The 14,060-nt window shown below is 45.1% G+C and overlaps 1 pseudogene; it reads left to right on the top strand.

Moving 5' to 3' along the window:
- The window catches only part of LOC124009426, a 34,749-nt pseudogene extending 21,457 nt beyond the window's left edge, over window positions 1-13,292 (top strand).
- Window positions 13,293-14,060: the final 768 nt, after the last annotated feature.

Genomic DNA, 14,060 nt, shown 5'->3' with positions numbered 1-14,060 from the left:
CTGTAATCTAAAGTAGGGGCTGCCATGCGACCCGAATGCAGTTAACAAACCCTAAAGGAAAGCCCCTACAGCCCCTACGGGGGGCTGAGTCACTGGCTTGCTGGGGCTCTCTCGTGCCGTCCCTGGGGGGGGATGCGTCACCTGGGTGGGTTGATTCACTGTTGTGGTCGGCCTGTCTGGGTTCCCCCCCCCACCCCTTGGGTTGTACCGTGTTGGAGATCTTTGTGGGCTATACTCGGCCTTGTCTCAGGATGGTAAGTTGGTGGTTGAAGATTTCCCTCTAGTGGTGTGGGGGCTGTGCTTTGGCAAAGTGGGTGGGGTTATATCCTTCCTGTTTGGCCCTGTCCGGGGGGTGTCCTCGGATGGGGCCACAGTGTCTCCTGACCCCTCCTGTCTCAGCCTCCAGTATTTATGCTGCAGTAGTTTATGTGTCGGGGGGCTAGGGTCAGTTTGTTTATCTGGAGTACTTCTCCTGTCCTATTCGGTGTCCTGTGTAAATCTAAGTGTGCGTTCTCTAATTCTCTCCTTCTCTCTTTCTTTCTCTCTCTCGGAGGACCTGAGCCCTAGAACCATGCCCCAGGACTACCTGACATGATGACTCCTTGCTGTCCCCAGTCCACCTGGCCATGCTGCTGCTCCAGTTTCAACTGGCCTGGGCCCTAGGACCATGTCCCAGGACTACCTGACATGAGGACTCCTTGCTGTCCCCAGTCCACCTGGCCATGCTCCTGCTCCAGTTTCAACTGTTCTGCCTTACTATTATTCAACCATGCTGGTCATTTATGAACATTTGAACATCTTGGCCACGTTCTGTTATAATCTCCACCTGGCACAGCCAGAAGAGGACTGGCCACCCCACATATGCTCTCTCTAATTCTCTCTTTCTTTCTCTCTCTCGGAGGACCTGAGCCCTAGGACCGTGCCCCAGGACTACCTGACATGATGGCTCCTTGCTGTCCCCAGTCCATCTGACTGTGCTGCTGCTCCAGTTTCAACTGTTCTGCCTTATTATTATTTGACCATGCTGGTCATTTATGAACATTTGAACATCTTGGTCATGTTCTGTTATAATCTCTACCCGGCACAGCCAGAAGAGGACTGGCCACCCCACATAGCCCGGTTCCTCTCTAGGTTTCTTCCTAGGTTTTGGCCTTTCTAGGGAGTTTTTCCTAGCCACCGTGCTTTTACACCTGCATTGTTTGCTGTTTGGGGTTTTAGGCTGGGTTTCTGTACAGCACTTTGAGATATCAGCTGATGTACGAAGGGCTATATAAATAAATTTGATTTGATTTTGATTTGATTTGATTACAGTATAGCCAGTGGTTACCAACCTTTTTTTGGTTACTGTTCCACCAACTGAATTTAGCTCTGCCTGGATACCCCAGAAGTACCCCCCTCGTGCATTTTACCTATAGGTATATGGTCTCATGAATCTTCTACATTTAACATTTACATTTAAGTCATTTAGCAGACGCTCTTATCCAGAGCGACTTACAAATTGGTGCATTCACCTTATGACATCCAGTGGAACAGCCACTTTACAATAGTGCATCTAAATATTTTAAGGGGGGGGGGGGGGTGAGAAGGATTACTTTACCCTATCCTAGGTATTCCTTAAAGAGGTGGGGTGTCAGGTGTCTCCGGAAGGTGGTGATTGACTCCGCTGTCCTGGCGTCGTGAGGGAGTTTGTTCCACCATTGGGGAGCCAGAGCAGCGAACAGTTTTGACTGGGCTGAGCGGGAACTGAACTTCCTCAGTGGTAGGGAGGCGAGCAGGCCAGAGGTGGATGAACGCAGTGCCCTTATTTGGGTGTAGGGCCTGATCAGAGCCTGGAGGTACTGAGGTGCCGTTCCCCTCACAGCTCCGTAGGCAAGCACCATGGTCTTGTAGCGGATGCGAGCTTCAACTGGAAGCCAGTGGAGAGAGCGGAGGAGCGGGGTGACGTGAGAGAACTTGGGAAGGTTGAACACTAGACGGGCTGCGGCGTTCTGGATGAGTTGTAGGGGTTTAATGGCACAGGCAGGGAGCCCAGCCAACAGCGAGTTGCAGTAATCCAGACGGGAGATGACAAGTGCCTGGATTAGGACCTGCGCCGCTTCCTGTGTGAGGCAGGGTCGTACTCTGCGGATGTTGTAGAGCATGAACCTACAGGAACGGGCCACCGCCTTGATGTTAGTTGAGAACGACAGGGTGTTGTCCAGGATCACGCCAAGGTTCTTAGCGCTCTGGGAGGAGGACACAATGGAGTTGTCAACCGTGATGGCGAGATCATAGAACGGGCAGTCCTTCCCCGGGAGGAAGAGCAGCTCCGTCTTGCCGAAGTTCAGCTTGAGGTGGTGATCCGTCATCCACACTGATATGTCTGCCAGACATGCAGAGATGCGATTCGCCACCTGGTCATCAGAAGGGGGAAAGGAGAAGATTAATTGTGTGTCGTCTGCATAGCAATGATAGGAGAGACCATGTGAGGTTATGACAGAGCCAAGTGACTTGGTGTATAGCGAGAATAGGAGAGGGCCTAGAACAGAGCCCTGGGGGACACCAGTGGTGAGAGCGCGTGGTGAGGAGACAGATTCTCGCCACACCACCTGGTAGGAGCGACCTGTCAGGTAGGACGCAATCCAAGCGTGGGCCACGCCGGAGATGCCCAACTCGGAGAGGGTGGAGAGGAGGATCTGATGGTTCACAGTATCGAACTTCTCAAGAACCCCTGTGGATAGGCCAAGTAGTAGCCCTGGTTGGGAATCACTGGTATAGCTTATAAAATAACGTGTGCCTCTTTGAGCTGTTATTGTGACTCTTCAGACAGTCATAAATTTCATAGGCCTATGCACAATTCAATACATGGACATCTCTGTCAGACATGAATGCTGTTAACAATTCAGATAGGCATGAGGGAAATGTTCCCTATCCCACTGAAACCCCAAATTCTGACTCTCATCTCACCTAAAAATTCCTAACTTTATTCTGTAATCTATAGGTTGTGTAATCAAAGCACGTTGCTCGCTTATGTAAGAGGGAAAGGGGGATACCTAGTCCGTTGTACAACTGAATAGTTTCAACTGAAATGTGTCTTCCGCATTTAACCCAACCCCTAAATTACCGCTCTTACGTTTCCCCTTCTCTGTGCTGTCTCGTACTTGTTGCCCATATGAGAGCTTCAGTAGGTGTGAGCAACAAACGGTACGAGAGTAGGTATGGCTATTTTTAAAATAGTTGGTCCCCATAAGATACCTTGAACTATTTCCACTCGTCATCTCCCCGGTATTCACGAGCTGATCTGATATCTGTATAAATATAGGAGATATTCTGTAATTCATTTGAAGGTTATCAAGCAAGCTTAGCAACTTTGGTCAGTTGACGTTTGTTTGACTGCCATTACAAAGTTTCTATGATTCAACAATGTCATTGTCAATCAAAGATAGTAACTTTATCATATCTAAATATCTGTTTAATTTGCCCTGAAATCTTTCAATCGTGTCGCAGCCAAGTCGACAAGGTGGCGGTGCGCCCCTCTTATTTTGCGAGAACCAAATAATGACCATACCTTGGTTCCATACATATCTGGCCATGGAAGAAGTGGTCAGAAAGGGACTTTTTTAACCTGAATGCTAAAATCTTTTTGCTGGCTACCCAAAGTCCTTGCTCCGGCCAAACACTATGCCACGGATGTTACTTTATTCTCTGCAATGAGTCTGGATCTGAGCACCTCCCCGACTATTTCTAGAATGCAAACACATTCTAACCATTGTGATTCGTCCCAGAAACCAATGGGTTGAGCCAGAGCCCGAACAAACACATGTGGGTAAAGCGCCATTTTGACAATGTGTCATTGCCTTTGATACTTTGATTGGTTAGAAATGATCCAATCACTGAATACTTTGTTTTGTACAACACCCCTCATTTTGATGTCACCACAAACTACTTCAATAATGGCAGTCTCAGACTGAAGTATGTAGCAAACAGAGTAGCAGAAGAATTGTTGGAGTCATCAGGCAAAAAAACCTTTAGGAGATGGAGGTGCTCAAAGTTGACCCATTTTGCATACCCCACCATACCATGAGACATCCATGGATGTCATAAGGTGAATGCACCAATTTGTAAGTCGCTCTGGATAAGAGCGTCTGCTAAATGACTTAAATGTAATGTAAATGTTCAATGGAAAATATTAACGGTTGAGTTAGGTGTTATTTAGAAGCTTACAAACAGGGTTGTCGAAGTCATTTATTGAAGAACATTTTTTTTAAACATCTTCATATTAGCATGCGTTGTAGCTAAGTCCCTACTTTATATGATCTGAGGTTCTTGTGTTGTGCTGCCATTGGTTAAGACACAACATGCTCATGAATACAGGGTGGGTGTCATTTCAATCATAGGTCCATTCAATGAAAACTATTTCTCTTCAGACCATCTCTTTCGAACCACTGCATTTTAGCTGGTACACCATAGACATTTAAATGTAATTTACATTTGAAATTCTAATTACTTCCACAAAGATGGCTGCTAGTCCACCCACTGTCGAATGTCCATTTTTAAAGACTAATGAGAAAATCATTTTGAAAAATGTGTGAACCTCTGACCATCTTTGCTGTACCATTTGAAATGTGAAACATGTCAAATCAAGCCAATATTATACATAGTTTAGGGCAGAAAAAGTGGTAACTAACGACAATGACCATAATCCATTACACCTGCTACATTAGGTTAGTGTGGGGCAGACACGGAGGGAGAGAAGAGAGAAATACACAATCGAGAGGGATAGAGAGCAGTTTCTTCGAGGCATCTCTACCCGAAGAGACATCCTCTAAGTGATTGATAGTTGATATTCAGCAGTCATAAAAGTAGGGCTGGGAATTGGCAGGGACCTCACGATACAATATTATCACGATTCTTATTGCAGATATGATATGTATTGTGATTCTCACGATTCTAAAAAATATTGCGATTCGATACTGATTTTTGTTGCGATTCAACGTTCCAAACATATTGCTTACCATATGTCCGCTGCAGAGGGATGAGAGAGCCATGAGAAAACACGTTTTTATCAGTCATAGCAGTAAAAGTGTTGAAAACACATTTTATTCCTTTTGTTTTATTATTAAAATACTGCCGCTTTGGTGTAGGTACAGCCAACTAGCGCAAAAATAATATTGAGAATTTGTTCTTAAAGCCATACAGTATGTAACTATCGATTTGGTTTTTCACCCATCACTACATAAATGTATGCCTTATTTACTTTGAAAAACGATTAAATAGTGACTTTGTCAAACAGCATAGGCAGCAGCTCTATAGAGATGACGACTTGGCTATAAATAATAGTCATCAAATTAAACAAGTGTAATATACACAACTTAAATATTTAATTAGTCGTGAATAAATTATGGTTAATAAGTAGAATGTAGTATTGTTTCTTCATCCTATGTCATGCAATCTGTAATTATGTTTATTTATTTTTTTCAGAGAAATTGGTCATTGAAATTAGATTTGTCCCATCCTACATCCTGATATTACTAGGTTCTGACCACCAGATGCTATTCCGATTTTAATTTAATTTGTATTTTTTTTTACCACCCCCCCCATCAATGTTAAAGGGATAGTTCACCCAAATTACAAAATTGGACAAGATATGACAGCAACCCATGATTTTGGTATTGTTTACCTTGCCACTGTTTCAAATGCTATCTTTTTAGCATTTGTGGCACAAGTCAACGGTACCTATATTAGCATTTCTACGCTTCATATGCAAACCATCATTGAGTTATACAATACATTTTTTTATACCTTGTGATTCACACATGAAGCATGAAAATGCTAATATACAGTGGGGCAAAAAAGTATTTAGTCAGCCATCAATTGTGCAAGTGCAGCTTTTATTTCTTTCATCACATTCCCAGTGGGTCAGAAGTTTACATACACTCAATTAGAATTTGGTAGCATCGCCTTTTAAATAGTTTAACTTGGGTCAAACATTTCGGGTAGCCTTCCACAAGCTTCCCACAATAAGTTGGGTGAATTTTGGCCCATTCCTCCTGACAGAGCTGGTGTAACTGAGTCAGGTTTGTTGGTCTCCTTCCTCGCACAATCATTTTCAGTTCTGCCCACAAATGTTCTATTGGCTTGAGGTCAGGGCTTTGTGATGGCCACTCTAATACCTTGACTTTGTTGTCCTTAAGCCATTTGGGCCACAACTTTGGAAGTTTGCTTGGAGTCATTGTCCATTTGGAAGACCCATTTGCGAACAAGCTTTAACTTCATGACTGATGTCTTGAGATGTTGCTTCAATATATATACACATAATTTTCCTTCCTCATGATGCCATCTATTTTGTGAAGTGCACCATTCCCTCCTGCAGCAAAGCACCCCCACAAGATGATGCTGCCACCCCCGTGCTTCACGGTTGGGATGGTGTTCTTCGACTTGCAAGCCCTGTTTCCTCCAAATATAACGATGGTCACTATGGCCAAACAGTTCTATTTTTGTTTCATCAGACCAGAGGACATTTCTCCAAAAAGTATGATCTTTGTCCCCATGTGCAGTTGCAAACCGTAGTCTGGCTTTTTTATGGCGGTTTGGGACAGTGGCTTCTTCCTTGCTGAGCAGCCTTTCAGGTTATGTCGATATAGGACTCATTTTACTATGGATATAGATACTTTTGTAATTGTTTCCTCCAGCATCTTCTGGGTCCTTTGCTGCTGTTCTGGGATTGATCTGCACTTTTCGCACGAAAGTACGTTCATCTCTAGGAGACAGAACGTGTCTCCTTCCTGAGCGGTATGACGGCTGCGTAGTTCCATGGTGCTTATACTTGCGTACTATTGTTTTTATAGATGAACGTGGTACCTTCAGGTGTTTGGAAATTGCTCCCAAATTGTCACACAATACATTTTTGCAAATGTTTTAAAAATAAAAAACAATAATTACATAATTATTCAGACCCTTTGTTATGAAACTCGAAATTGAGCCCAGGTGCATCCTGTTTGCATTGATCATCCTTGATGTTTCTACAACTTGATTGGAGTCCACCTGTGGTAAATTGAATTGATTAGACATGATTTGGAAAGGTACACATCTGTTTTTTTAAGGTCCCACAGTATATGGTGCATGTCAGCAAAAACAGCATTGAAGGTCCCCAAGAACACAGTGGCCTCCTTCATTCTTAAATGGGATAAGTTTGGATTTTTCCTAGAGCTGGCCACCTGGGGAGAAGGGACTCGGTCAGGGAGGTGACAAAAAAACGATGGTCAGTCTGATAGAGTTCCTCTGTGGAGATGGGAGAACCTTCCAGAAGGACAACCAACTCTGCAGCACTCCACCAATCAGGCCTTTATGGTAGAGTGGCCAGATGGAAGCCACTCTTCAGTAAAAGGCACATGAAAGCCTGCTTGGAGTTTGCCAAAAGGCACATAAAGACTCTCAGACCATGAAAAACAGGATTTTCTGGTCTGATGAAACTAAGCTTGAACTCTTTGGCCTGAATGCCAAGCGTCACATCTAGAGGAAACCTGGCACCATACCTACGGTGAAGCATGGTGGTGGCAGCATGCTGTGTGGATGTTTTGCAGCAGGAAGGACTGGGAGACTAGTCAGGATTGAGGGAAAGATAATCAGAGCAAAGTACAGAGAGATCCTTGATGAAAACCTGCTTCAGAGCTCTCAGGACCTCAGACTGGGGCAAAGGTTCACCTTCCAACAGGACAACAACCCTAAGCACACAGCCAAGACGATGCAGGAGTCGCTTTGGGACAAGTCTCTGAATGTCCCAGAGTGGCCCAGCCAGAACCCAATCAAACATCTCTGGAGAGACCTGAAAATAGCTGTGCAGCAATGCTCACAATCCAACCTGACAGAGTTTGCAAGGATCTGCAGAGCTGAATGTGAGAGCCTCCCCAAATACAGGTGTGCCAAACTTGTAGAGTCATACCAAAGAAGAATCCAGGCTGTAATTGCTGCCAAAGGTTCTTCAAAAAAGTACTGAATAAAGGGTCTGAGTACTTATGTAAATGTCATATTTCAGGTTTTTATTTTTTTATCAAAAAAATATCTTGTTTTTGCTTTGTTATTATGGGGTATTGTGTGTAGATTGAGAAAAGCAAAAACTATTTAATACATTTTAGAATAAGGCACATAACGTAACAATGTGGAAAAAGTCAAGGGATCTGAATAATTTCCAAATGTACTGTACTATGAAGAACATTGAAAGTCAAAGTGGAGGGTTCCATCAATCAATCAATTAATCAATATATTTCATATAGCCCTTTCTCACAAAGTTGTCTCAAAGTGCTTAAGAGAGACCGAGCCTAAAACCCCAAAGAGCCAGCAATGCAGAAGCACAGTGGCCAGGAAAAACTCCCCATTAAGGCAGGAACCAAGGAAGAAACTTGGAGAGGAACTAGGTTCCTAGGGGTGGCCAGTCCTCTTCTGGCTGTACCAGGGTGGACATTTTTAGAGTACATGTGTTGCCATAAAGACTGATCGTTTTTCAAGATGTTTTCAAATGTTCATAGATGACCAGCAGGGTCAAATAATATCCATGGTGGCCATGGAGGTTGCAATTTAAACATTTTTTAAAATTTATTTCACCTTTATTTAACCAGGTAGGCAAGTTGAGAACAAGTTCTCATTTACAATTGCGACCTGGCCAAGATAAAGCAAAGCAGTTCGACACATACATCGATACAGAGTTACACATGGAGTAAAACAAACATACAGTCAAAAATACAGTATAAACAAGTCTATATACGATGTGAGCAAATGAGGTTAGATAAGGGAGGTAAAGGCAAAAAAGGCCATGGTGGCAAAGTAAATACAATATAGCAAGTAAAACACTGGAATGGTAGATTTGCAATGGAAGAAATGTGCAAAGGAGCAAAATAAATAAATAAATAAAATACAGTAGGGAAAGAGGTAGTTGTTTGGGCTAAATTATAGGTGGGCTATGTACAGGTGGTCCTTCTGTAGCTCAGTTGGTAGAGCATGGCGCTTGTAACGCCAGGGTAGTGGGTTCGATCCCCCGGGACCACCCATATGTAGAATGTATGCACACATGACTGTAAGTCGCTTTGGATAAAAGCGTCTGCTAAATGGCATATATGGCATATATACATATATATACAGTAATCTGTGAGCTGTTCTGACAGTTGGTGCTTAAAGCTAGTGTGGGAGATAAGTGTTTCCAGTTTAAGAGATTGTTGTAGTTCGTTCCAGTCATTGGCAGCAGAGAACTGGAAGGAGAGGCGGCCAAAGAAAGAATTGGTTTTGGAGGTGACTAGAGATATACCTGCTGGAGCGTGTGCTACAGGTGGGAGATGCTATGGGGACCAGCGAGCTGAGATAAGGGGGGACTTTACCTAGCAGGGTCTTGTAGATGACATGGAGCCAGTGGGTTTGGCGACAAGTATGAAGCGAGGAGAGAGAGCGAAAGAGAGCGTACAGGTCGCAATGGTGGGTAGTATATGGGGCTTTGGTGACAAAACGGATTGCACTGTGATAGACTGCATCCAATTTGTTGAGTAGGGTATTGGAGGCTATTTTGTAAATGACATCGCCAAAGTCGGGGATTGGTAGGATGGTCAGTTTTACAAGGGTATGTTTGGCAGCATGAGTGAAGGATGCTTTGTTGCGAAATAGGAAGCCAATTCTAGATTTAACTTTGGATTGGAGATGTTTGATATGGGTCTGGAAGGAGAGTTTACAGTCAACCAGACACCTAAGTATTTGTAGTTGTCCACGTATTCTAAGTCAGAGCCGTCCAGAGTAGTGATGTTGGACAGGCGGGTAGGTGCAGGTAGCGATCGGTTGATGAGCATGCATTTAGTTTTACTTGTATTTAAGAGCAGTTGGAGGCCACGGAAGGAGAGTTGTATGGCATTGAAACTTGCCTGGAGGGTTGTTAACACAGTGTCCAAAGAAGGGCCAGAAGTATACAGAATGGTGTCGTCTGCGTAGAGGTGGATCAGAGACTCACCAGCAGCAAGAGCGACCTCATTGATGTATACAAAGAAGAGAGTCGGTCCAAGAATTGAACCCTGTGCCACCCCCATAGAGACTGCCAGAGGTCCGGACAGCAGACCCTCCGATTTGACACACTGAACTCTATCAGAGAAGTAGTTGGTGAACCAGGCGAGGCAATCATTTGAGAAACCAAGGCTGTCGAGTCTGCCGATGAGGATGTGGTGATTGACAGAGTCGAAAGCCTTGGCCAGATCAATGAATACGGCTGCACAGTAATGTTTCTTATCGATGGCGGTTAAGATATCGTTTAGGACCTTGAGCATGGCTGAGGTGCACCCATGACCAGCTCTGAAACCAGATTGCATAGCAGAGAAGGTATGGTGAGATTCGAAATGGTCGGTAATCTGTTTGTTGACTTGGCTTTCGAAGATCTTAGACAGGCATGGTAGGATAGATATAGGTCTGTAGCAGTTTGGGTCAAGAGTGTCCCCCCCTTTGAAGAGGGGGATGACCGCAGCTGCTTTCCAATCTTTGGGAATCTCAGACGACACGAAAGAGAGGTTGAACAGGCTAGTAATAGGGGTGGCAACAATTTCGGCAGATAATTTTAGAAAGAAAGGGTCCAGATTGTCTAGCCCGGCTGATTTGTAGGGATCCAGATTTTGCAGCTCTTTTAGAACATCAGGTGAACGGATTTGGGAGAAGGAGAAATGGGGAAGGCTTGGGCGAGTTGCTGTTGGGGGTGCAGTGCTGTTGACCGGGGTAGGAGTCAACAGCCGTAGAAAAATTGACTGACCCATGTTCAACTGCTGTCCACAGTCTCCCAATATTTGAGATACTTTTGGTCATGTGGTGTATGTGGACATTCCAAATCATGGGCATTAATATAGAGTGCCACCCCCCTTTTGCTGCTATAACAGCCTCCACTCTTCTGGGAAGGCATTCCACTAGATGTTGGAACATTACTGCGGGGACTTGCTTCCATTCAGCCACGAGCATTAGTGAGTTCGGGCACTGATGTTGTGCGATTAGGCCTGGCTCGCATTCAGCGTTCCAATTCATCCAAAGGGTGTTTGATGGGGTTATGGTCAGGGCTCTGTGCAGCTTCCACACCGATCTCGAAAAACCATTTCTGTATGGACCTTTCTTTATGGACCTCGCTTTGTGCACAGTGGCATTGTAATGCTGGAACAGGAAAGGGCCTTTCCCAAATTGTTGCCACATATTTGGAAGAACGGAATTGTCTATAATGTCGTATGCTGTAGCTTTTAAGATTTCCCTTCACTAGCCTGAATCATGAAAAACCATTATTCTTCCCCCCACCAAACTTTACAGTTGGCACTATGCATTGAGACTAGTAGCGTTCTCCAAACCCAGATTGGTCCGTCGTATTGGGTTTGTGTTGAGCTCCTCTGTTAGCTCTGTAATCGGTGCTCTTGTCTGAATGTGTGTCCTCTGATGCTCTGGCATCTACTCCTGACACCTTCATGAATGAACAATCTCATCTCCCTGCCGAGCAAAAATGTTCTTTAATTGCGTCGACATGCCAGCGCATCCCCTACTCTATCAGACCGTCTCTGAACACACACACACAGTTACTTACACACAAACAAACCTAAGATGACGGGGGTACTGGAGAACTCAGCAGATTGCATGTCCCACTGGTATGGGGCCTGTCGCTGCAGCTCAGTGGGTGTGGATGGTGGAGGCTCTCCTCTCATCTTCTTGTCTCCTTTCTTCTCCGATGTAATGATCTGTCCCAAAATATGTGCTCCTGCCGCTGTGATCCACAGAGTGATAGCTCTCACCCACACACACCAGTATATTGAGCTGTGTTGATCACACACTCCGGCCCCTCAATCTGACAGACGTCTCGTTAGCGCTCTGTCTGGATGATCTGGGTGTGGGCTGTGCCCCCGCATATCCCTGTGTGTCTGTGGTGAGCTGATCACACCACTAAGAGACTGGTGGGCTCTGTCTGAGCTACCATCTTCTGAACTTCTGTGTTGAGCCCTATTTAGACTACCAACTACTCTTCTCTCCCTCCGCTCCCCACTCTTTTACTGGCGTTCTTTCTCTTTGTCCTCTCACTTTCTCTTTGTTCTTTCTCTCTCTTTCTCTCCTCGCTTGTGCTCTCTTTCTCTCCTCGCTTGCGCTCTCTTTCTCTCCTCGCTTGTGCTCTCTTTCTCTCCTCGCTTGCGCTCTCTTTCTCTCCTCGCTCGCGCTCTCTTTCTGTCCTCGCTTGTGCTCTCTTTCTCTCCTCTCTCGTGCTCTTCCTCTCCTCGCTCGTGCTCTTCCTCTCCTCGCTCGTGCTCTCTTTCTCTCCTCGCGCTCTCTTTCTCTCCTCGCGCTCTCTTTCTCTCCTCGCGCTCTCTTTCTGTCCTCGCTCGTGCTCTCTTTCTGTCCTCGCTCGTGCTCTCTTTCTGTCCTCGCTCGTGCTCTCTTTCTGTCCTCGCTCGTGCTCTCTTTCTGTCCTCCTCCCCACTCTCTTAGGTAGAGGTCAAAATGCAGAAGACCGAGTGGATCAGGTGGGAGAAGCTGGAGGGAGAGGGACAGGAGCCCAACGTCAAACACTTCATCCCCAGTCAGTTCCTCTCCGTCACACACACGCATGCTCTCTCCACCTTTTGCGCTCTCTGCCTTACACTAACATATAACAAATTCAGAACTGGTTTCTGGTACTGAAACCTTTTTAATGTGTGTGTGTTCCTGTGTAGACCAGTACCCGTCATCGTCTGCCTCCAGCCGTAACTGGGACAAGGTGGTGGGGGACATCTGGAGGAGAAGCTGGAGGGACACGCAGCGCTCAACAAACTCTTTCAACAAATCTACTGTGACGGCACTGACGAGGTCAAACTGGCCATGAACAAATCCTTTGTGGGTATGCACACACCACGAGAGGAACACACACACCACGAGAGGAACACACACACGAGAGGAACACACACACGAGAGGAACACACACCACGAGAGGAACACACACCACGAGAGGAACACACACCACGAGAGGAACACACACCACGAGAGGAACACACACCACGAGAGGAACGGAGAAAGGTGTTTTTGTTTTAGCAGTACACAGTATCACTGCCTCTCTTCTCCTCCCCCTGTAGGTAGAGTCGGGTGGTACAGTCCTGAGCACCAACTGGACAGACGTCGGGAAGAGAACGATAGAGATGAGCCCTCCTTATGACATGGAGTTTAAGAAGTACTGAAGAACACTCTCGCTCTCTGTCTCAAATGGATCGCCCATATCTCCCCCCACCCCCCCTCTTCCTCCTCCCAGGCCATGTCTGTTAATATTATTATATTATATTATTATTTTTTTAATTTCACCTTTATTTAACCAGGTAGGCTAGTTGAGAACAAGTTCTCATTTACAACTGCAACCTGGCCAAGATAAAGCACAGCAGTGTGACACAAATAACATAGTTACACATGGAATAAACAAACATACAGTCAATAATACAATAGAGAAACGGTCTATATACAGTGTGTGCAAATGAGGTAAGGCAATAAATAGGTCATAGTGGTGAAATACTTACAATATAGCAATTGAACACTGGAATGATAGGTGTGCAAGTAGAGATACTGGGGTGCAAAGGCACAAAATAAATCAAATAAAAAACAGTATGGGGATGAGGTAGTAGGATGGGCTATGTACAGGTGCAGTGATCAGTGAGCTGCTCTGACAGCTGGTGCTTAAAGTTAGTGAGGGAGATAAGTGTCTCCAGTTTCAGAGATGTTTCTTTCTCCTCCTTGCCTCCAATGGACATGTCCACTTTATTCCCCCAAACCCACCCTTCCTTCCAGTCCATCTGTCAATATTGGTTTTAGAGCTTTGGTGCTTTTCGCCACAGTCCAGGAACCACTGGTAACTCTAGCATTTAACCATTCTCACAAACACTATAAAGAGGTTAATCAATACATCTGTCTATCCTATATATAATATAAAAACTGGGAATCATCTGAATGGCCAATTTGGTTAAAGGTAGGGTTGGACCTGATTCCTGGACTGAAAGGTTAGGAAACCCTTTTCAGCTCTTGTGGCTGTTCTTGTGTTTAGAGCCTTTCTTTATCTGGGGTGGGTGGGAGGTTTGTCCCATTCA

This window comes from Oncorhynchus gorbuscha, linkage group LG22, assembly GCF_021184085.1.
Source record: "Oncorhynchus gorbuscha isolate QuinsamMale2020 ecotype Even-year linkage group LG22, OgorEven_v1.0, whole genome shotgun sequence".
Taxonomy (NCBI): Eukaryota; Metazoa; Chordata; class Actinopteri; order Salmoniformes; family Salmonidae; genus Oncorhynchus; species Oncorhynchus gorbuscha.
Note: the sequence above shows the minus strand (reverse complement) of the source record. Positions and strands in the feature narration are given on the sequence as shown.